Genomic DNA, 24,950 nt, shown 5'->3' with positions numbered 1-24,950 from the left:
GCCTTGGGCTCAGGGTGTGATCCCAGGGTCCTGGGATCCAGTCCTGTATCCGGCTCTGCAGAGGGAGCCTGCTTCTCCCTCTGCCTATGTGTCTGCCTCTCCCTCCGTATCTCTCATGAATAAATAAAATATTTTTAAAAAAATTAAAAAAATTGTTTGATAATATGGGAAAGTGTTTGTGATAGGACATTAAGGGCAAACAGCAAAAGGACAATAATAGGTAATATTTATTCAGTATTCAGTAAGTGCCAGCCACTTACCCAGAGGGTTTTCAGTCTGTTGTATCAGTTACCAATCAAGAAACCTCTAAGTCGTCCGTACCAATATTGCCTCCAATATGTTACTGAGGAAACAGAGTCTGACAGCTGTTTTGCCCCACGTCCCACATATCAGTAAGTGACAGCCAGCTCTTGAATATGGGCCCATCTGATGTAAAGCTGTGTTCCCAACTGCCTCCCTCTCACCCACCTCAGGAGACTCTCTGAGCTACATTCTCTCAGCCATGTAAAAAAAAGAAGAAGAAAGAAAGAAAGAAAGAAAGAAAGAAAGAAAGAAAGAAGAAAGAAAGAAAAAGAAAGAAAGAGAAAGAAAGAAAGAAAGAAAGAAAGAAAGAAAGAAAGAAAGAAGAAAGAGAAAAAAGAAAAGAAAAAAAAGTATGTTCACACTTAGAAAAAATCCTGGCTAAAAATACACCCAACACTTCATAGTGATTGTCTCTGAATGCTGGGGCTACAGATCACTTTCTTCAAATAGGCCTGTAATTTTAAATCATTCTGCCAATGAACGTTATTCAATAGTGAAGGAAAAAAAAAATTTTAATGATAAAGGGAGGCCAGCTCTGTAACAGATTTGTACACCACAGCGGGGGTGGGGGGGAGGATAATAATTCAAAAGGCAGCGCTAAAAATGGAATTCCAAAGTGTTGCCTGGAAATTAGTGGGAGTTCAAAGGAGTTAAATAAAAGATGGAAAATGGGAGACATGCCATTGCTGGATCTTTAGGCTCTTCCAAAAGGTTTCTGTTTGTGGTTGTTGGTGTGTCTCTCTTTCTCTCTCTCTCTCTCTCTCTCTCTCTTGCTCGGCCCTCAACTTAACTTAGGAGCACTTACAGAATTACCAAGAAGTCAGAAGCCACTCAGAGGCTCCAAGCGCAAGTGTCTGCTGTGTTGTTGTTGATATTTTGTTTTAAGGACTTCACTGGCCTCACAGACGAAGGAGTTTAGCATCCGCAGGCCTCTCTCCTCCTCGTCAATTTTATTATTATTGTTAAATCAGGCAACACTTTGCGGAACAAACCTGACCCTGAAGAATGCTTGTTGGCGCACTGTCCGAGACGTCTAGCAGAAGTTTGTATGATTATCTTTATGAGTGAGTACAGTTTAGTCTGGTCCCTTCTGTGTTGAATAACACCACCACACCGAGTCCCTCCGGGGAAATAGGACCATAGGGTCTCACCTCCGACCGGGTGTTCATTGGCCCTTGTGGTCCACAGAGGTCCCAGAACATAGCTTCGCACACAGCAGCAGAACCACCGTGAGGTCATGGACAAATTCGTCATCCTTGTTATCACATTTCATTTTGCCAGTAGTGTCTCTGCAACATCTGGAGAAACGTTCCAGGGCTGTCATCTTCATTCATTCGGCATTCTGTTCCAGGGAGGCAAATTCGAACCCCTGAGGGTCAGAATTGAAATAATGCTCCAGAGCACGGTATGTTAATTATTTAAATGGGGAAGAATTATTTTCTCTGGATGGGAGGGCCTCCTTGAGGACCTCAATTTCCATTTTGGTCTCCACTTTTTAGAATATAAAAAAAAAAAAAAGGCCTGGAGAAGGAGGAGGAATGGGATCAGCCAAAAGAAGCTCAAGGCATTAGAGTCACCCAGACTTGACTTTGGATCCTGCTTGATCATTCACTGGACAAGATCTTTTTTTTTTTTCTTTTTTTTTTTTTTTATTGGACAAGATCTTTGATAAGTGTTTAACTGCTTTGAGATGCATCTTCCAAGGGATCCAAATGTTGGTATTAAGGTTCAAAGCTAATGTGTCAACAGAAAGCCTGGTATGGTGCCTGGCACATAGTACGTGCTTAAGAAATATGCTCTCTCTTCCCATCTCGTTACTCAGAAGCACACCCACCAAATGCTGAGCTCCTCGGGATCTGAAGCACAGTATGTAGTTTCAGGCCATGGCTCTTTGTTCCTACTCATCAGGCCTGAGGGGGCTTCTTTGGGATGAAAAGCATTCCATTTCTAAAGATGAAAGAAAGCAGAACTTCCACTAATCCTTCCTCTTGCCCTCTGTGGAGTTCCATGCTGTGTCACGCCCTCAAGAATTAGGCTGTAAGCCCCCATTGGTGATGAGCATGGTCTATACACTGAGATGACCTCACGTGTCAGGACCACCATCCAGAGGCAGTGCCTCAGATGAGCCCAGACCCACTCTTCCCTTCTGCTCCTTGGCCATGTCCGTACAGGATCTGCTGTGGACTATCCATCCTTGTTGTCTATAACCAGCATGAGCCCAGTGTCACTCCCTCATCTCACAGTCTACAATATGCTTTAATGAACTTATCACAACTTTCTGATACTTTGTAACAGACTGGATATGCTAGGTGATGTTGAGGAAACAAGTAATCCTGAAATTCTCAGTGGTTTAAAGTAGCAGAGATTTGTTTCTTACTCATGCTATGTATTCATTGCAGATGGGCTAGGGGCTCTGTTCCAATATCTTTCTCACTCTGGGCCCCCTGATGATGCAGTGTCCACTCTATGGAACATTGCCCATATCTGTGAGAAAAGAAAATGAGACATTCATATTGGCCCTACATCTTACACTAGGAAAAGCACATATCATAGTTCCAATGACTAAAATAAGGCATGTAATCATGTTAGAATCTGGGGGGATGCAAACACACACCACCATCACATGTCTCAGAGAAGGGAAAAAAACCCCATACTTTCATACCACACCAATCACACACCTGTAAGATATGCATATCAGGTAATACCAGCCTCACTGTATAAAATGAATATAAGTCCATGAAAGAAAGAATTGGCAAACTGGACTTCATTAAAATTAAAAATTTCTTCTCTGCAAAAGATACTGTCAAAAGAACAAGACAAGCCACAGACTAGGAGAAAATATTTGCAAAAGACATAACTGGAAAACTACTACTATCCTAAATATGCAAAGAAATGTTAAAACTCAACACTAAGAAAATAAATAGCATGATCTCTAAAATGGGCCAAGAGCGGCTCGTTGGCACAGTCAATTAAGCATTCGAATCTTGGTTTTGGCTCAGATCATGATCTCAAGGTCATAAGATTGAGCCCTATGTCATGCTCCATGGTCAACACAGGGTCTGCTTGAGATTCTCACTCTTCCTCTGCCCCTCCCGTTCCTGTGCTCTCTCTCTCTCTCTCTGAAACAAATAAATCTTAAAAAAACAAATGCACTAGAGACCTTAATAGACACCCCGCCAAAGAAGATCTGTACAGATGGAAAATAAGCATATAAAAAGGTGTTGAACATCATAAGTCGCTAGGAAACTGCAAATTAAAACAACAGTGAGATGCCACTGCACCTATTAGGATGGCCAAAATTTAAAACACTGACAACATCAAATGCTGACAAGGACGTGCAGCAGCAGGAACTCTCACTCACTGCTAGTACGAATGCAAAATGGAACACAGGTTTGCAGTTTCATATAAAAGTAAATGTACTCGTATCAGACAATCCCACATTCACTTTTCTTGGTGCTTACCCAAATGAGCTAAAAACTGATGTCAACACAAAAACTCACACATGGATGTTTACAGAGGCTTTATTCAGACCTTCCAAAACTGATGTCCTTCCGTTGGTGAAGGGATAAACTAACTGTGGTCCATCCAGACAATAGAATATTATTCCGCATTCAGGGTTAAAAGGAAATGAGCTATCAAGCCATGAAAAAGACACAGAGGAAACTTCAAGGCATATGACTAAGTGAAAGAAGCCAGTCTGAAAAGGTTCATGTTGTGTGATTTCCAACTATATGACGTTCTCGGAAAGGCAAAATTATGGAGACAGGAAAATGATCAGCTCTTGCCAGGGAGAGAGAAGGATGATTAGGGCAGTGAATCTACTCTGTATGATATTATAATCATTAATACACTCCATTATAAATGTTTCCAATCCCATAGAACATACATCACCCAGAGTGAACCCTAAAGTAAACTGTGGACTTCGGATGATAATGATGTGCCAACACAGGTTCATCAGCTGTAACAGATATACTACTCTGGTGGGCAAGCTGGCAGTGTGGGAGGCTGTGCATGTGTGGGGGCAGGAGATCCATGGAAAATCTCTGTACCTTCCACTCCATTTTGCTGTGAAACTAAATCTGCTCCAAAAAAACAGCAAATCTATTTTTAAAAATGAATACATGTCTTGGAAGGTTAAGTGGCTTGGTTAAGGTCATGCAAAAGAGGACCTTGCACAGAGTTGATAATAAATATTTGTTGAATAAATGAGTGAGGGCACGTGTGAATTAGTAAAAAAACAGAATCAAAAATGGTTTGCAGGTACAGGTGGCCTGATTCTTGATATGAGGTTCTTTCTGTTTACATCACTGTACCACCCTGCTACTAGCAAGTATCTTCTACCCCCGGGGGAGGTTTCTGGGCTTTATTCCTCTGTGTTCGTTAAATAACTTGGATTCCTGGATTCTAGAACGGCGAATAGTAAGCAATTGCCCTTGTAATGAAACATAAGCAGGTGCACACACGCCCACAGATATAAAAAAATGATCAGCTTATCATTAGAGCAGCAACACCACAGGGCACTTAAAGGGAATAATAATCCCCACGGATTATTACTTATTATCAGAAAAGAAGCTGCAACAGTGATGTTGAAGTCCACAGAGAACATTTCACTGACAATGCCTCTAGTACCAGGCAGAGCCAAAAGAATGAAAAATTCTCCATCTGTGAGAAGCAAAAACTGCACATAAGCCAAATACATCTGCTGAATGTTGAAAGTGACAATATGCAGCTCGGAGAGAGAATGCATTGAATCATTAAAAAAAATTCCTAAGAAACTTAACAAGTACATCTAGACACTGCTCAAGTATGTGCTCTGATGGCTCATGGAAACATCCTGGGGAAGTGATTCAAATGGCTCGGAAAGTGTGGCCTCCATGCTTGAATGATTCACCAGTTGAGGCCACGGTAAGAAGTCAAGGTAACGCTAATTGGGTGTTTCTTGGGATCAGATGAAATCCTATCAGTTGTGGCTCCGTGAAGGCATCACAGCATCCGTGTAATGGTGCGCAGAAACAAAAATGGACGATTTCCTTTCAAAATGCTTATTTTCTTTCAGTGGGTAATAATGCAGTGATGAGTACAAAGTTTTGAAAGACCAATGAGATAACCGGAACTCAAGTTGCTATCATGCAAGTACAGAGAAGGGGAAAAACAAAAAAGAAGGAATTTCAGTAACTGTTGGACCCACACCTTTGAGGGGTGGGGCATGTTTTAAGGATAAGAACTGTAAAGAAATCTGGATGTTACCTGGGCTGTTTGCTGTTTGGTGATGGTACAAGGGTAGTTCTTATGATGCTATTTCGAGTGTACAGTAGAATAGTAAAAAATAAATGTATATAGTTGGGAATCTAGGGTTGTCTTATGAGAGAAGGGAAGTAAAAATAGGAGAAATGTTGTTGGATTAAAATGATGTTAAGGACAGAATGTTTTTTGTCCCCCTCACACATGCGCACATTCATGTGTTAAAAGCCTAACCCCCAATGTGTTGGTATTTGAAGATTAGGCTTTCAGGAGCTAATTGAATTTAGATGAGGTGGTGAGGGTGGGCCCTTGAGATGGGATGAGTGTCTTTACAGGAAGAGGAAGAAAGAACAGAGCTTGCTCCTTCTCCACCATGTAAAGACACAGTGAGAAGACAGCCATCTGCAGCCCAGGATGAGGGTCCTCTTGATGTTACTGAATTGGCTGATACCTTGATCTTGGGTTTCTAACCCCCAGAACTCTGAGAAATAAATGTCTGTGGTATTTAGCCAGCAGTCTGTGGTATTTTTTGTTATGGCAGCCTGAGAAGACAAGGACAAATGAGGAGTATTTTTTTTTTTATTTTTAATTTATGAGAAACACAGAGAGAGAGAGAGAGAGAGAGAGAGAGGCAGAGACACAGGCAAAGGGAGAAGCAGGCTCCATGCAGGGAGCCCGACGTGGGACTCCATCCTGGGTCTCTAGGATCAGGCCCTGGGCTGAAGGTGGCGCTAAACCGCGGAGCCACCGGAGCTGCCAGAGGAGTATTAATATGAACTAGCTTTATCGTTGAAAAAGGTCTAGAATTGTAACCACCCTACAAGCAATGAGCACACCGTGTGATTGCCCAGATCTTGGTTTCTGAATTCTATTCCCCACTGAAAGGACTCAGGGAATCTTGGGGAAATGGTTCTTTCTAGGTCAAAGACAATGAAAGTACAAAATGGTGCTGGAACATTTTATCATTGTGTTGGAAAACAAGGAAATGCTGACATGTTGTGTCAAATGCTGACACAGGAGCCAACTTGAAGGGGCTTCCAATGGTCACATTTGGAGTCATTATAGCATCAAAAACTAGTGATAATGGCTGCTAATATACTGAATTTCTTTTTAAAGATTTTAATTATTTATTCATGAGAGACACACACAGAGAGAAGCAGAGACATTGGCAGAGGGAGAAGCAGGCTCCCTGAGGCCACTCGATCCTAGGACCCCAGGATCATGACCTGAGCCAAAGGCAGATGCTCAACCACTGAGCCACCCAGGCGCCCCTATACTGAATTTTAAAAATTGATTTATGTATAATACAGTCAAAAAAAAGGGAAGGTGAGACTTCTCTCAGAAGAACATTAGGTAATAAGATTAGGACTCGTGGATTTTGAAAATGATGATTTTTGTCACCTCCAATGTAACTAACTGATTCAGGCCAGAATCAACAGAGACTACAGCCAGTCAAGTATAAAAGCTGGAGTAAATCTAAGACTTTATAATTCAAATAAATAAACTTTGATAAGACCTCAGGAAGTAGTAATCAGACTCCACTGAGTGAAATGTTGTGAGCGTATTCACATGGTCCCAAATTAACACACCCCAATGTTGTATGAGCTTGCTAGGACCACCATAACGCAGTATCACAGACTGGGAGGCTTGAATAACAGATTTTTATTTTCTCACTTTGGAGGTTACAAGTCCAAGATCAAGATGCTGGCAGAGTTGGTTTCTCCCGAAGCTTCTTTCCTTGGCTTGCAGATGGCCACCTTCTTGCTTCTTTTCACATAGCCTTCTCTCTATGTGTGCCTGTCCCTGGTGTCTCTATCTGCGTTCTATTCTCCTCTTCTTATAAGGATACTTCTTATACATCAAATTGGAGTACAGCCTATCCATATGACTTCATTTCACTTAATCACGTTTTTTACAACCCTACGGCAAATGCACTTACATCTTGATGTATTGGGGGTTAGAGCTTCAACATATGAATTTTGGGGGGGACACATTTCAACCCAAAACAGATGTGTTCTTAAATACAATGGACAAGGGAATTACAATGGCCAAGTCTGGCAGCCATTATCTTACCTAAATGAGCAACCTCTGCATCACTGAGAGCACCTCTGTAGTATTCTTGACAAAATGTTTCACCTGAGTCTACTTATGAGGACATAGAAAAATCCAGATTATGAAAATTTCTACAAGACAACTGGCTGGTATTCTTCAAAAATAACATTATCATAAAACAGCAGGTGGACTTACCTAGACACACAGAAGCTAAAGAGACATGACAACCAAATTCTAAACCCTCGATCTTCCCAAAAAGAGGTATGAACAAGAATTTTGTGGTAACAGTATATTAGAGGATACTGTTGTTTCAATGCTAAATTTCTTGGGTGGGTAATGATGTGGCTTTGTATTTAGGGACAAATATCATGATGTCTACAATTTATTTTCAAACAGTTCCACAGTTGGGGGGGTCTATAATTAACAGTGAGTCTTTGTGAAAATTATATGATCTATTTACTTTAAAATTCTTAGAACCTTTCTGTGTATTGGAAGTTTTTCAAAATGTGAATTTAGGGCAGCCTGGGTGGCTCAGAGGTTTAGTGCCGCCTTCGGCCCAGGGCCTGATCCTGGAGACCCGCGGTTGAGTCCCACGTTGGGCTCCCTGCGTGGAGCTGCTTCTCCCTCTGCCTGTCTCTCTCTCTCTCTCTCTCTGTTTCTTATTAATAAATAAATAAAATCTTTTAAAAAAATGTGAATTTAGAGGTGATGGACAGATAGATACATAGTATCTACATCTTTTGGAGATAATTCTCTAGCATATAAAAATATACTGGTTCTGTTTCACACATGCATAATTTTCCATTGTGCATACATTATTTAACCTGTACTCCATTACTGAATATTCAGTTGAACATTTTTTTCACTATAAAAATGATGCAAAAATAATTCTGTTTATACAACTTTTTGGACATGTGCAAGTGTATCTTTAGGATAATACCTAGAAGAGGTATTGCTATGTTAAAGTTCTCTCTGGATGACTCTACATGGGCACTGAATTTCTAAGCAAAAGTTATTTTTTTTCAGTTCACTGGTCTTCTAAATCAACATAAAACAAGCTAATTAAAAAAGCAAGCGTTCTTAATTGATTTCTTTACCTTAATGGTTTAATTCAAGATTTGAATTATTCAACTTTAAATGCAAAACATCTAACATGGTGTGTTGTACAAAATAGATATAAGCATTCATCAAATGTGTTTGAGTGAATGAGTGAATGAATGAGTGGAAGCTTCTAGACACTAGAAGCATTAACTGTGGAATTATAAAATAAACACATCCTCCCTCCCCACATTCCAAAGAGGCTGTGAGAATCTTAATGGCATCTCACTATAACACACAAATTAGATGTCAAGACACATCTTCCATGGACCTCATCCAACTCACCAAAATGACTTCCTTAAAATGGACTCCCAAGACAGAATTATAGTGTAGCAGTTGGGAATTTAAAGTTTATAAAACTCTGTGAATTCTCTAGCTCCTTGCCTACTCCCTGCGGCTGCTTCTCCTCCGCCTCCCCACCCTGCTGATTTCTGATCCTCTGTCACTCTGCTCCATATCAGAGATATTCAGAGAGAATGGCAAATTTAGATCTTACTACAGCCTGAGCCCAGTGAAGATAGAAGATTAATAAACTTTGAGCCAAGTCACTTTATCCCTCAAAGGTTCTATTTTATCATCTGTAAATAAATAAATGAATAAATAAATAAATAAATAAATAAATAGGTTGAAGCACTAAGATTTCATCTCACATTCTGTAGCTCCTTGGAAAAATTATGTTAACAATCACATTATGAATAGGAACAATAAAAACCATGTAGGAAAAGGGAACAAAACTTGCAACAAAATTTCAACAAACACTATGTAGTCATGCAAATAAAATGAGACTAGATGCAGATCTTATACTTTTCACAAAAAAAAAATTAAAAATGGATACATACCTAATTAGAAAATTATAAAACTCCTAGAAGATGACATGGAACAAAAATCTAGAAGATCTTGGGGTCGGCGATGACTTTTCAGATACAACACCAACAATGTACAATCTGCAAAAGAAAAAATTAAGTAGCTAGATTTCCTTAAAATTAAAATTTCTGCTCTGTGAAAGACATTGGTAAGAGAATGAGAAGGCAAACCATAGACTGGGAGAAAATATTTGCAAAAGGCATATCTGAAAAAGGAGTGTTATCCAAAATATACAAAGAACTGTTAAAACTCAACAATAAGAAAATAAACATCATGATTAAAATGTGAGTCAAAAAACTTAACAAACACCTTATCAAAAAAAAAAAAGATATAGATGGAAAATAAGCATATGAAAAGGTACTCAACATCTTATGTAATCAGGAAATTGCAAAGTAAAACAACAATGAGATATTAGGCACATCTATTTGAATGACCACAATCTGGGTCACTTACAACACCTACTGCTGCGAAGACATGAAGAAACAGGAAGTTTCATTCATTGCTGGTGGGAATGCAGAATGGTACAGTCACTTTGGAAACATGTCAGCAGTTTCTCACAAAACTAAATAGACTCTTACCATTCGATCCAGCAATCACATTCCTTGATATTTACCCAAATGAGCTGAAAACTTATGTCAACACAAAAACCTGCATGTAGATGCTTTTAGCAACTTTATTAATAATTTCCCAAACTTGGAAGCAACCAAGATCTTCTTCAGTAGGGGAATGGATAAATTACTTATGGTACATCCAGACAATGGAATACTACTCAAAATGAAAAAAGAAATGAGCTCTCAAATCATAAAAGGCAATAGAAGAAACCTCAATGTGTATAAGCAGGTGAAAAAGCCAGTCAGAAAAATACTATACGAGGGATGCCTGGGTGGCTCAGTGGTTGAGCATCTGCCTTTGGCTCAGGTCATGATCCCAGGATCCTGGGATCAAGTACCATATCGGGCTCCCTGCAGGGAGCCTACTTCTCCCTCTGCCTGTGTCTCTGCCTCTCTGTCTGTGTCTCTCATGAATAAATAAATAAATAAATCCAAAGAAAGAAAAATCCTATACGATACTGTATGGGTTACTGGAAAAACTCTGGAGAAAGTAAAAACATCAGGGTTCAGGGGAATGGGAGGGATGAATCAACAAGAGTACAAAGGATTTTTAGGGCAGTGAAACTATGTGTATGGTACTATAATGATAGCTACAAGGCATTAAACATTTGTTAAAACCCACAGAATGTGTATAATACCAAGAGTGAATCCTAATGTAAACTGTAGGCTTTGGGTGGTAATGATGTGTCCATGTAGGTTTATCAATAGTAACAAAGATACCTCTCGGGTAGAAGATGTTGGTGGTGGGGAAGACTGTGTATATGTGTGGCCAGGGATTATGTGAGAAGGCTCTGTACTTTCCACTCAATTTTGCCTTGAACTTAAAAAGTTCTTAAAAATAGCCTATTATTTAAAAGAAATCTCATAGGGCAAATGTTAATGAAAATAATGGCAAGTTGAGCATTTAGCTTTCTTCCACAATTTTATGAAGGTAAAGTATAGCTCTATAGTGTATTGCTGCTTCCTCAAACTCTTCTTGAGGCTGGATCTGGGAGTTAGACCTAAACTACTTCAACACTTTTGAGTCACTCAGATTATTTGAAGTTTGTCCTGGTGAGCCATCACTTTGATGACAAGGCCACCACCACACAGACACTGATGACACAGAATCAAGATGGCAGGTTACCAAGAGAATGTAGCCAAGGGGCTCAGTAACAGTTCCAGCAAAAACTAATGTCTTACTGTTTTTATCTTATATAAAATGTATAAATTCAATAGATGTTAAATGGGATTATTTTAAAATGGTATTCTTTTGTTGGGTTTTAGAATTAAATGTTGAGTCTCTGATTAATTAAATCTAAGTAATTAATCAAATTTCATAATACTGAAATGTAGTGGGAGGTGAGGAGTAGGGAATTCTGAAATAATTTTTAAGCAAAAAAAAAAAAAAGACTTAAAGTACCATGCTACAATAGACTTGGAACAATCTTTTTTTTTTTTTCTTAAGATTTTATTTATTCATTCATGAGAGACACAGAGAGAGAGGCAGAGACATAGGCAGAGGGAGAAGCAGGCTGTCTGCAGGGAGCCGGATGAAGGACTCAATCCCAGGACCCTGGAATCTCGACCTGAGCCAATGGCAGATGCTCAACCACGAGTCACCCAGGCACTCCGACTTGGAACAATCTTGACGAAATTTAGAAATTCAAGGTTGTAGTACTGAATTTTATACATTACAAAATAGTCTTTCAGAGTTAAGCCAACAATGAAATCTCACAGAAGCGAAAAATAGAAATGGCAGTCTTAAAAGTCTACTGAACATAGGAAACACTGGTCCCCAAAGTTTGGCTTCCTCTTGACTTAACTGTCAATTGGTTAAAAAGCAATCAGATACCCACAGAAGTTTTGTTCTTCCACTTAATTACATTTCCTTGGTCGTGAAAATGTGCGGTCATCATAAGCTCTTGACCTATGTGAAGCTTCCTCATTTCCTCCCTGCCAGGGCTCTGAGTCATGGCAAACCACTTGAGCTAGCGTTTCCAGTGATTTGCTATTCATGTTCATTAAATGCTCAGACAACGTCACAAGAATCTGTGGACATTGAATTGTATTAAATAAAAGAAGAAAAGCTTTTATATCCTTTGGTAAGAATTCTAAAGTTTTCTTCATCTCGGCCATACACATTTCCTTTTAGGTTTAGTTTTAATAACAGCGATAGCTAACAGTTACATACTGTTCTCAGCACTTTGCATGTATTAACTCATTTAATTTCATAGTTTTTGCACACAGGAAGCACTTCAAAAACATTAGTGCTATTATCATTTTTATTAACACTCGTGTATCTCCTCAACAGCTATCACATGCCTTTGATTTGGATATATTCAAATTATCTACTTTTAAGAGGTGTCATGTTGATTGATTCTCTTGGGTTTTCTGGGTGTCCAATATTCAAAGAGCAATTTTGCTAAGTGTCTCCTCATCATTTTGTTTTTGTGTCTAATTGTATTTTCCTTCAGCTTCTGGAGCAATGTTAAACTAAAGGGAGCAAGATGAAAGATTTCATTTCTGTTCCTGACCTTAATCCCCATGAAAAAGGGTATTCTTCTATAATTTCTCCTTTAGGCATTTGGCTGGATTTGAACAGGGGATGGGAGTGGATATAAAATAGTAAGAAAGTATCCCTCTACTACTCTCTTACCAAGGATCCTTCATTAAAAATGTACAGTCCTCTTATCAAATATATTTTAGCCATTAATCATTCTGATAATATGCTTTCCCCCTCTGACCAGTTAAAATGCTAATTCAATGGCAATAAATTCTCTAGAATGGATCCCATCCTCATTTTCCCAGAATGAAATGGAGTTAACAGGGGATTCTATGACATTATTGGTAAATTATATTTGTTAATAACATGCTATGAAAAGTTCTGCCCGAATGTAATTGATACTGTTCCCAGAGTTGTCATTTATTGTGCATGTGTGTGTGTGTTTACCATGTTACAATGGCTTTGAGAAATATTTGAAAACTATTTTTTTCCCTGTTCTCTACACTCTGAAATGATAACGGTATTGGATCTTTCTACTCATTGAAAGGTACAGAGAATTTCCTTGTGAAACTATCTGGATTTGATCCTTCTTGTGAACATAGATCTTGAAAACCTTTTTCAATTTTGTCCATGATTATTGGTTCTATTTGGATTTTCTCTCTTTCAGGGTCAATTTTGGTTGTTTCTATATTCTCTCGGGGCAGAGAATCATTATTTATATCAGGTTTTCAAACGTTGCCTGGAGTTTAAAAATGCATCCTCTTAGGTTTCATTAACAACACATTTATATTTGTTTCACTTGTCTCATTTCTAAATTTGCATATTTGTCCTTGCTCCTTTTTAACTTAATTAGTATAGATTTATCTGTTTAATTGTTTAACTGCCTATCACATACTGGTTTTATTTACTAGACCCAATTTTTTTTTCCCACTCCATGATTTGAATGCCAAATTCTCATTTTACTTTTTATGATGTATTTAAGACTGTGAATGTCCCCTTTATCCATAATAGTATTTTCTTCCCTGGTTTTTCATGGTTATTTAAGAAAATTTGCAATTTTGCTTTGAATTTTCTCATTGATCCAAAAGTATCTTAAGACTTTTTCTTTTCTTTTTTTCTCTTTTACCACTAAGTACTTGGGATTTTTGTTTGCTTGACTCTATTTTGCAATTTTATGCTTTATTACAATGTAGATGAGAGAATGAGGTCTGTATTATTTCTACTTATTCGAATTTATTGTGTTTTTTTAAATGTCCTACTATATCATCATGGCACTTTGAAAAAATGCCTATTTTCTGTTTCATCAGGATCTGGAGTTTGTTCTACATTTATTAGATTATCCTTGTTACATTAGTTAGATTCACTATATGCTTACTCCTTTCTGTTTATAGCTATGTCATGTGTTGAAAGGCATGAGGGAAAGTTGCATGTCACCCTGTGTGTTTCTGCCTAATGTTCCCTCTCTTTATTCAGGGGTTGCTTTATGTGTATCGATCCTATGGACTGAATTTGTGACAGTTACCATTATAAAGTACCATTCTCTTGTTTTTTTTTTTTTTTTTTTTTTTTTTTTTTTTTTAAGCTTTCTTACTTTACTTTCTATTTTGCTTTTAACTCACCATTGGCTTTTTTTTTTTTTTTTAATATCTTTTGCTTTCTGGTCTCTGTTTCTTCTCTAAAAACAACAACAACAACAACAACAACAACAGATTCTTTCTTTCGGATAAATTTTAAGGTTTATACTCTTTTTTTCCCCCTAGTTCCTATAGGGGTTATAACTTTAGATAGTAAACATAAGTTTCAGTGTATTTCCCTTAAATTACCATATTAGACATGCTCCTCGAAGAGAGAAAGATCAAGAATCATTTAAATACTGAAGATCACTCTACCTACTTTCTATTCAATGATCATATGCCCCAGGAGCATGTCGTGGGAGGGCACAGTCTGCTGACCCCATCATGCTAGATTGGCAGCTAGTATTTTTGGATATTCATTCCTTATGTACATGGGTCCAAAAAACAGGCAAACCAGGGTTTGTTTCTGGGGCCTAAGAAAGAAAAAGCCATATTTTAAGGCAGGTAAGAAAGTTTGCTGAGGTGAACTTGCAGGAAGACAACAGATTGTCAACGAGGCACCTTCTGTACAGATTTCCAAGCTAATCTTGATTATGGCACTTACGTTGGACATGTGTATGCTTCTTCCAAGTCTGTTTGCCATTCTCTTGGTAATAGCCTTAGATTTCATTATGAACCCACTCCTCACCAGCACAGCCCAGGTATAGGGAGAGTTGTCTCCAGTTCCAGGAGGAGGGCCTGTGACTCACACCTAAATCAACCAACTTTACATTCACCATGAGAAATGGCACATATGACCCAATTTATGCCAATGAGATACAAGGGGTGGGGGTGGGTGGGTTCTGAGAGCTTCTAGGAAAAAAACAAACAAACAAAAATAGTTCTTCACTTTTTTGAAAGACCTGAAGGCAATGACGTTCTCTCTAGATCCTTGGCTGAGAAAGCATATTATCTCAGATGTTGTTGACAGACATTTTGCAGCCATGCCTGGCAGTCTCCTACCCAGCACAGAGCTGATGTCAAGGAATAAAAGGCAAAGGAAGCAAAAATACCAATCCCTGAGCATATAGTTGAGCCCCTGAGTCAACCAGTCACAACTATGCTCACAAAGTGTCACCCTGTAGTTGTGTGAGTCAACACGTCTCATTTATTGGTGAAGTCAGATTGAAACGGTCTTGATGTTCTGTATCCAAATGCACCCTCAGACAATGGCTTAGACTTTTCCTGACCTGGGAGCCCAAGCCAGTCACAAGCTATGACTCCCCTCTGAGGCTCACTCTTCAATCATCAACTTTAATAGAGCAGCATCTAATAGCTGCTTGCTGTGCAAGTTAAGAAAATTAGTTCACTTGTTATCTCCACAGCTCATTCCTCCTCCTCCAAATTTATGTCAGAATACCTGAGACTTTTAACATATTACATATACATACACATTTACATATGCATATTGACAGTGTATTCAAGGTGAATGGTATTTATATTTTTTTCTGAAATCATAATTCCGACTTTTTACCCCCTTGGATCTATACTTTAAAATAGAATGGACGTTCATATAGTGCTTTCAGAGTCCAAAAGTTTACAAGTTTTCCTTTTTTTCCCCATCGACTTAGCACTTAAGTGGCTAAATTTCCTCATAAAATAGATGGTTCAAAATTATTTGTATTGAGGTTGCCAGACTTAGCCAACAAAATTACAAAGCTCCAAGAGGAATATGGATTTTAGATAAACAATGAATAATTCTTTTCATGTAAGCATATAGTATGCAATATGTGAGACACACTTATCTTAAAATATTATTCATTGTTTATCTGAAATTCACATTTTACTGGGAATCCTATATTTTATCTAAAAACCTCCTCTCGTGTGAATTATATTCTCTGAGTCCTTGATTATGTGAACATGCCAGACTGTTGCCTTTTATATCTGAATGACAATTTAGCCGAGCTTAAGAATAGGAATGGATTTTTTATATCAACCTTTTGCATGCTGCATTTCTTATGTGGGTATAAGGGGTGGGGACACTCACAGTATTTGTACATGGCTGCCACTGTGGCTTCTGTTCATGCTATTCATCTTTATGGTAGGAAGCTCTGTGTAGACTTTCTATAATGTGGAAATGTCCTTTATCATTCCTTAGTTGGTGGTGGAGAGAAGAGAAGCAGAGGGAGGATTATCTGGTGCCATCAACATTTATAATAGGTAAATTTTGTCTCCATTACTTTGTATTATAAAGTTGTAAAAAAAAGAAAAAAAAGTCCTGTGCTAATATTTCCCCCATCTAGCTTTGGAAATATCCCGTGTCTTTGCCCTTATGTCTGGGAATTTTGTCCTAACTTAGAAATTGCCATCATGTGTTCATTTCTGCTGGAGTCCATTGTAGACATATCCTCTCCCAGGTCACTGCCTCTTCTCTAAACCAAAGCCACTTCCACTTCCCTACCAGCCAGGTGGTATGTCCAGTGGTGATAGGTACCATTAATGAGCACTTCAACACAGAGGAGACTGTGGGTCTCACCCGTGCATACTTGCTTTATTTGCTTTATTCCTCATTCTTTCATCTTTCAATTCTGATGCATGTCAGTTTATTGTTAGAGATAATTAGCTCTGTAGGATGTGCCTGCTTTTTTCCCATCTAGGTGAAAACAACTCAGCAAATTCTAGCAGTTTTCTCTGAGTGAGTTTTTTTTTCCAGTCTCTCTTAACTTGGAAGTTAAGCAATGCTGGTTGGGGAGAACCTCCATTCCAAAGTGACCACTATGTTTGTTGTTTCATGTTAGTTCACTGGTTTAATTTTTTCACCTAGATTGCCTCTTCCTTCTCCTTAAGTCACTTCCCACGGTGTTGGACAGAATAGTGAGATTTTTTAAATCATCTTTCTTCTACCATCTTCTCTCCATATAGTTTTTGGTGTGGATAAGGTATTGATACTAATGTGTTGATTCCTTCTGTGGTCCATTCCTCTGGTTTCTAGATGATGCTCTAAGATTATGGGTGTTAGACTGTATTCACTCTTTAAGTACTACTAGTGTACCCTTCCTTTCTTTCTTTCCTTCCTTCCTTCCTCCTTCCCTTTCTTTCTGCCTACTTTCAAAAACTTCTATTTTGTTCCTTCAGTTGGATTGGTGGAGGAAAGTTTGTAAACATTGTTCTTAAGCAACCGTCTCTTCCTAGTGGTTGCTAGAATTCATTTAAAGGAAGCCACTCAAGGAACTCCGACCTATTTAGATCACTTCCTGTAAATAGAGAAATTCTTAGGAACTAATTAAGTCAGAGTAAATATGTAATGAATATATATTAAGTCACTGAAGGGTGAAGAAATCATTCCACGGGGGAGGGAAGTATGTGAAAAATCAAGGACACTTTGCGGAAGCTACTAGAGAAGATGACCAAGAACGTTACCATCAGTGAATTGCTGATGGGAAAGAATAGTAGTAAATGAAGCAAGCTTTGCTGGCCTCCAAGATGAGATTCAAATTAAGGCTGCAAGTATTTCAGTGCTGTGTGACCTTGGGAAAGTCCCTTAGCGTCTCTAAGTGGGAATTCTAACAAATGCCCCCATAATAGCCTTTTTAGGGTCAAATGAGATAATACAGGCCTGGACCCTCAAGTTCCTGACACAGAGAGCCCAACAGATGTCAGAGAACTATTACTCCCATCATCATTTTGTCTTTGAAAAGACAAAAAGAAGAGACAAATGTTGCAGATTGTGTTATCTCTGTTCTTCTATTCTGAAATATTTGTTCACGTTCTCCACACTTGTCCAGTGTGTAAACTGTGTCAGCCAGATTTTAACCTTGCATCTTCATCCTCTATCCTGCCCACCACAGGGCCCTGTGCTTACATGTAAAGGATACTCTTTGATTTCACCTATGGAGTCAATCAACTAATGGATTTAGGATTATAAGGAACAAAAGAGGAGGCATTTTATCCAGGCCTTAATGGATAAAATTGAACTGAGGTTGCATAGTTGCATTAGGTGCATTACTTCTGCATAGAAGTAGTTGCATTACTTCTGCAACCAGGGAGAAATGACCATTGGCATGGATTGTAAGTGCAGAGAGAATCACGGCACTTGAAATAGCTGGACAGTTTAGATGGGAACTACAGCCACAATGTCAGACCTCCCTCAGGGCATTTAGACTGGGGATGATCAACATGCAAAAGTTTACAAACAATTCCCACAAAACAAGGAGTCCTGGTCTAATATCCAGAGCTGGGCAGGGCAAGGGAGTGCAAGAATCAAAAGTTAACATAATTCTTGGAAAACAGAGCAAGGAAAGGGGAGGGTATGTTAAAGCAACCAGCACAACCAAAGCAGAAACTGATGTTAATGCTATCGACAACAATAATAACAGAAATAATAGTAGCAAGCATTTCCGGAGCACTTACTATATATCAGATATTATTCTGAGATACAGACCGATGACAGATTCATTTAATCCTTATAAAAATCCCACAAAGAAGGTGAAATTAGACAGAGATAAGGAAAAGTAAGACACAAGAAGAAGCTATGTGCCCAAGTCACACATCTAATGGCCAAATAATATTGGGATCATGTTAGTCCTCTTTGGAAGGTGGATTAGTAATAAAGTCTTACACCTTCACACAGGGAAAGGTGACTGGCAGCTGGTGGTCCAAGCTGACTCTGGGTGAAAGAAATTTTTTTTAAAATTTTTAAAAAGATTTTATTTATTCACTTGAAAGAGAGAGACCATGAGACAGGGGAGAGACAAGCATACTCCCTGCTGGGCAAGGAGCCCAATGTGGGTCTCAATCCCAGGACTCCAGGATCATGACCTGAGCAGATGCTTAACTGACTAAGCCACCCAGGTGCCCCAGAGAAAAAATTTTCTAGTGCGGGTTTTAACTGTACTCTTGGCTTTAGAGTATGCTATGTCTCTTGCATCTTCCCACAATATACTTAGGAAAAGATGTATCATATTGCACTGGTCGAGAGCCACTGAAAAGAAAATCACAGGTCCAACATGGAGTTCCTTATGTTAAAGGCCTTGTATCAGCAAACCAAAACTTAATACCTAACCTAAACTGCAGTCCCAGCCTCCCCAGGGAATGCAATCTTTAACCAGTCAACATAGAATTCCCTGGTCAACACTAGGAAATTCACTGATAGACCCCTTCGGTTCCCCTTACGAGGGCAAGTTTGCCTAAAACAAGGTAATAACTTCCTTTTTCTTCTGCTCCCCATCTGCTTTTAAAAACATTTCCTTTTGTGCTGCTCCATGGAGCTCCTTTCTCTTTGCTAGATGGGATGTGGCCCGATTCGTGATTCATTCAAAAAAGCCAATTCAATCTTTTACATCACTCAGTTGAATTTTTGTTACTGAACAAAGCCTAACCCCTCAAAGCTAGAATGCCCAGTTTGGATTCTGCTTCTTCCTCTGACTAGTGGTGTGACTGGCCCCTCTTCAGTTACTTAATATTAAGGAGTGTTTCTTCCATCCACCCTCCAGTGTAAAGCCAGGAAGCTGGAGATCTCCACTGGCAATGCCTGGCTTGCACACCCCATTTCCATCCCTTGGCACTATCTCTATTGACACTGCCCTGGTCCAAGCACTGCACCTGAGGGTTGACCTTGGGAAAGCTAGTCTCTCTATGCCTCTGTGTCTTCACCTGCAAAATGGGTATAATGCCTACCTCCTAGGGCTATGTGAGGATTTAACATGTTCATGCTGCAAAGAATGTGGAACAGTACCTGGCACACGGTAAGAGTCAAAAAAATATTAGCCTCAAGGACCTTCCAAAGGTTTCCCTCCTTTCACTCTGCTTTCTGCTCTTATCTATTTTCTGCACTGAAATCAGGATGATCCCTTGTAATAGCAGTTTTGACTGCATGCCTGCTTTACTTAAAACCTTTGCTCAACTTCTCTATTCGCTCAGGGGATAAAAATCCCTGCCCAGTGAAGCCCTGCTCTCTCTCCAGGTCATCCTCCACTATGCTCCACCTTGTTCCCAACTCATTGCCCACTCTGACCTCCTGTCAGTTCTTGGAATGCCCACGTTTCTTCCCAGCACATCCTTTGCATACAGTGGTCCCTCCATCTGTAATATTTTCCCACTCCCTCTCCTACTCCTCTGCCCCAGGGCTAACCCGCCCATCCTCCTGATTCCTGTTCACTTCTTGGAGAGGCTCCCTCTGATGCCTACCCTCCCCACTCCAGGCTAGGTCAATCTCTTTTGTCCACACACAATCTTAGGACCTCATTCTGCACTTACCTCATTAATTAGGGGATTAATGTTTAAATACTGGTCTCTTCCATTAGACTGGAGCCATCACATGGGGGGGAAACACACATGTATGTTTAATATGAGTTTTCTTATAACCCAAGTGAGGAGCTCCACAAAGCTCCACTTCTTCCCCTTGCTACGCAACCCTCAGGTCAACCTTTCTCTGAAAAACAACTCCTTATTCTAATCCCCACTGTGAGACCTTCTAGAAATACCACCCCATGTCCACCCTGGTTTGGTGGTACCCCAAAAGTCATGGCCTGTTCTTCAATGGTACATTTCTCCAAGTCTGAGTTACGTAAGCTCAAAAGTGCTCCGAGGGGGTGAGAACAGGAAATTCCACATCCATGTCCCACAGAATAGTCTGTCTCTGTGTGGGGGAGGGGAATAGGCAGGGTTGAAGGGAACTTAGAAGGAACATTTTGAGATGGAGGGAGAACTCCAGGCTTTTTATCTTATAGACTTTAACCCTCCTAATCTTCCAGAAGATAACTGCTTAATCTCTCTCTCTCTCTCTCTCTCTCAAAACACACACACACACACACACACACACACACATGCCCCATCACCAACACCATCACCATCACCAGGACCCTCAGATACAGTCTTCTAAACCAGAAATCACACACTGGAAGCCCCAGACAGGGCCAAATCCAAGCATAGAGTTTGGCATACAAAAATTATAAAATTTTACATAAAGACCCATATTTTGAGCATATGTGGGAAAAAAAGAAGTAAGATTTCCATTGGCTGGAGCTGAATAATGGTGGTCCCTTTGGATGAGTCAGGCTCTCCCTGGCCTGCTAGTGAGTATGATCTGCAAGCAGCTCACAGCACTCACTCCCTTTACTTGCCTGACCCTTAGTAGTGGCTGATATTTCCAGCACTAGTCAACTCTAAAGGTGGGAGAGATGTAATTTCCTATCTGTTTCTCAGTTTTCAAGGCTGTATCCAATCTTTCCATTTTGCAATGTCTTTTATCCATCCTCTTCCTCACTCCCTCTCACACTGTATCCCTGAGAACTTGCAGGGAATAAGAAATGGTCCATTCCTGAGTCATCCATCTCTTAATAGCAGCCCCCTTAGCTTTAGAAAATGTGGCTGGAACTTTAAAATTTACTGATTACAAGGGCCAAACTAAATTCTAAAATTAGGTCCACCCTCTTCCCTGAGATGATTCTGGTTACACAACAGAGCACAGACTGGTGGGGAATTATGGGCAGCTGGAAGAGGAAGAATTAGTGAGGCTGATGTTATCAGGCAAGTAGGGAGCTGAGGGTCTGAACTCCACCAGTGACCACAGAAAGAGGAGGAGGTACAGATGCTATGGATTCACCATCAAAATATCCAGCATGCCGTCATTTCTCTAGGAAGATGACACACTGATTTACTATCATTGCACTCTGTAATTACATTGTCCAACCCCTCCCCGCCCAGAAGATTCCAATGATTGTCTCTTCTCTCATTTCTTGGACTCAAACAAATGTTTATAAAATCTGTGTGTCTATAATATAATAAAAACATTTACAGACTCCAATTAAAATTATGCACAGGATCTAGCTATTAGGAGGAAAAATAAATCCTACCAAAATGTCTGACAGTAATTTTGATTTTGGTCCCATTCTCCTTGATGGAACACACTCAGTATGTATGTAAGGCCACTTGCAAAACACCACCATGGACATTATTTTGTCCTGCAAATGAAATAGGCATGGTGTGGATGTAGTGAGCACTTAATATTTGTTGAGGGAAAGAAAGAAAGGGAGGGAGGGAGAGAGGGGGGAAGGATAGGAAGGAGGGAGGAAGGGAGGAAGAGAGGGAAGGAAGGGAAGGGAGGAAAGGGAGGGAAGGAAGGAAGAAAGGAGGGAGGGAGGAAAGAAAGGGAGGAAGGAAGGAAAGAAGGAAGGAAGGAAGGAAGGAAGGAAGGAAGGAAGGAAGGAAGGAAGGAAGGGAAGGGAGGAAAGGGAGGGAAGGAAGGAAGAAAGGAGGGAGGGAGGAAAGAAAGGGAGGAAGGAAGGAATGAAGGAAGGAAGGAAGGAAGGGAAGGGAGGGAAGGGAGGGAAGGAAGGAAGAAAGGGAAGGAAGGAAGAAAGGAGGAGAGAATTAACACATAGAAGTCCTGCAGTTCTAAGTCTTCCTACAGAAGTGATAATTTTGAAAGCCAGTCTTGGTTGAGAAATAGAGATTACCAACTGCCAAAGTTCCTCTGACCTATTAAGAGCAGAGTTCAAATATCAAGTTTTATTGTAGTTTCCAAGCAGATAAAACCCAATACCCCAAACAAGTGGCCCATGAATGACTCAGGAGGAAGTGAAGAATGAATCTGGGTACAGGAGGAAGAGCTATGAAGGGAAGAAGAAGAGTAGAAGGAATAAGAATTCAGGGGCATGAGCCCGATTACTACCTTGAGTTCAAAATCCTTTGAGAACATCAATAGGTTAAAAAAAAGGTCAAGGTTATCCCATTCCATGGCAGCTTGTTCCTCACTTCTCTGGCCACACACTGGGACCATTTTAAGCACTCTTTCAAATGCCTCAGGTTTGACTGGGTGCCATATCAATGTGGAGCCTATGAGCTAAGGTAGGCATCTACACAAATGGGTTGCAGGTCGACTCTGAGTTGTCCATACTTGATATACTGGTGTGGAGAGCATTAGAGGTCCTATAAGTCCCAATGGTAGGTACAGAGAGGCTGAAAGTTTCAAGAGATCAGCAGAGGGGTCAGAATAGAAGTCAGAAACTATATGACCAAAGGGCAGCACCAGGATATCAGCAATACCCTAAGGGGCCAGATGGGATTGGACCTATGTGAGTGGCCCAGTGGGTGCCCAGGGAGCAGACACGTGGGTACCCAGGGAGCAGACCACATCATCAACCCAAGGCAGAGACCACTGTGAACCCAGACACAGTTATAGAACCAAAGCCTCTTGAAGCACTGCCATGAGGATGTATAAACTTCCCATTATACTTACAGATAAACTTGAGCAGAGAAGAGAAATGAGGATTGTAAGGAATCAGGCAGAGAAGCCCTGAAAGACTGGCATGTCCCAAGAAAGCCTCAACTTTAAGCTGAAAGAAGCTTCTCAAATGACCCAAACAACAGGAACTCCAGAAGCAGCCATGGGTACACCTAGACAACATGAGTTTGACCATATGCAATATAGATTATAAATGTTTGACCTCGCTATGAAAATATGAGTGGAATGATGATGAAATCAGTCCAGAAACAGAAAAAACGAAAAATTAATAAAGCACTATTTCCTTTTACCACCAATAAATGATCGGAAGGAATATGCAAAAAAAAAAAAAGCTTGAAAGATAGAAAGAAATGACCTTTTCTGTTCCTGTTCTTACCAATATGAGCTTAGCTCATTTATCCTCTTCACAGTCAATATAGTATTACGAAATGCGAATTACAATGGGGACACAGAAGCTCTTGGCCAGGAGCTTAAGGCTAAGGGGCAAGTCTGCCTATCACCCAGGGTCCCTATAGAAAACAGATGGATCCATAGGGAGTTTGAGTGGAAGACTGTGACCTCTTACCTTGGCCAAAAAGGGACAATGGGAAGGAACTGTGTGGAAGAGCCTACAGAGAGCTGGAGGCAAGGAGGAGGAGCTCCTATGGGGAACAGCACCTGCCCTCTCAATCCTCCTGCCCTCCAATCTCCTGCTGCTGCCTCCTATTGGCCAAATCCAGCTGATGTCAGAGGAGAGGGCAGCCCAGGTAACAATCCACTGGTATCAGTTTCCTGGGCACCAAGCAAAGCAGAGAAGTATGGAGAATGAATCGAGGCAGGGTGGGCAAATGGAAAGTAACCCTCACAGTCTGATATATGGAATTATAAGACATGGCTCACATCTTCAGCAGGGTTTCCGTATTTCCATGTGATTGTCCAAAACCAGAAAAGAACTGCAGCCCAAGAGCAGCACTTGGGTGGCCAGTCGAACACCTGAAAAGAATTTGCTTTTTTTTCAATTTTCCATAGAAATTAAGAAATTTCCATCATCTTCCCCAAGGCTGTGATGTCAGACTGTTTTAGTCTCAACTAAACTACTTCAAACATTGTCACGTATTTCTATAAACTTGAGCTATGGGAGTTCTGCTTTCATGGTTTCAATATACAATCTAGAGGCAAAGACTGTGTCTATATGTCAACGATGTTCTGGTCACAAGACTCACCACCACATGGCACAGAAGGCCCTGCCAGACGAAGCTGACCTCAGTTTGCAACGCCGGCTTTGGGGGACTTTATTTTAAAACCTGAATATTTATACAGTTTGCATTCTTTAGGAGGTGATAGATTCTATTAGCCTTCAAGAGCTCTCCTTTGCTTTATCTTTTTGCTAAGAGAAGTCAGGCTGCCTGGCCGAGAGGACCTGGCTGACTTGGCTTAGTTGAGCCATACCTGTTGTTATTAAACACAGAGCAGAATTATTTTAAGTTCAATTTTTACATTAAACATAATAATTTTACTAT

General features: G+C 40.0%; 1 long non-coding RNA gene across 1 annotated transcript; it reads right to left on the bottom strand.

Annotated features, from left to right (window-relative positions):
* Positions 1–796: 796 nt before the first annotated feature.
* LOC112647345 (uncharacterized) lies at positions 797–24,151 on the bottom strand. Its single transcript, XR_003128282.3, has 3 exons — positions 24,017–24,151; positions 9,534–9,638; positions 797–2,787 (listed from the first exon to the last, which is right to left on the bottom strand). It is a non-coding gene; the product is annotated as an uncharacterized LOC112647345 (long non-coding RNA).
* Between the last annotated feature and the right edge of the window lie 799 nt (positions 24,152–24,950).

Source organism: Canis lupus, chromosome 5 (genome assembly GCF_003254725.2).
Source record: "Canis lupus dingo isolate Sandy chromosome 5, ASM325472v2, whole genome shotgun sequence".
Taxonomy (NCBI): domain Eukaryota; kingdom Metazoa; phylum Chordata; class Mammalia; order Carnivora; family Canidae; genus Canis; species Canis lupus.
This window is presented reverse-complemented; position numbering and strand designations above follow the sequence as displayed.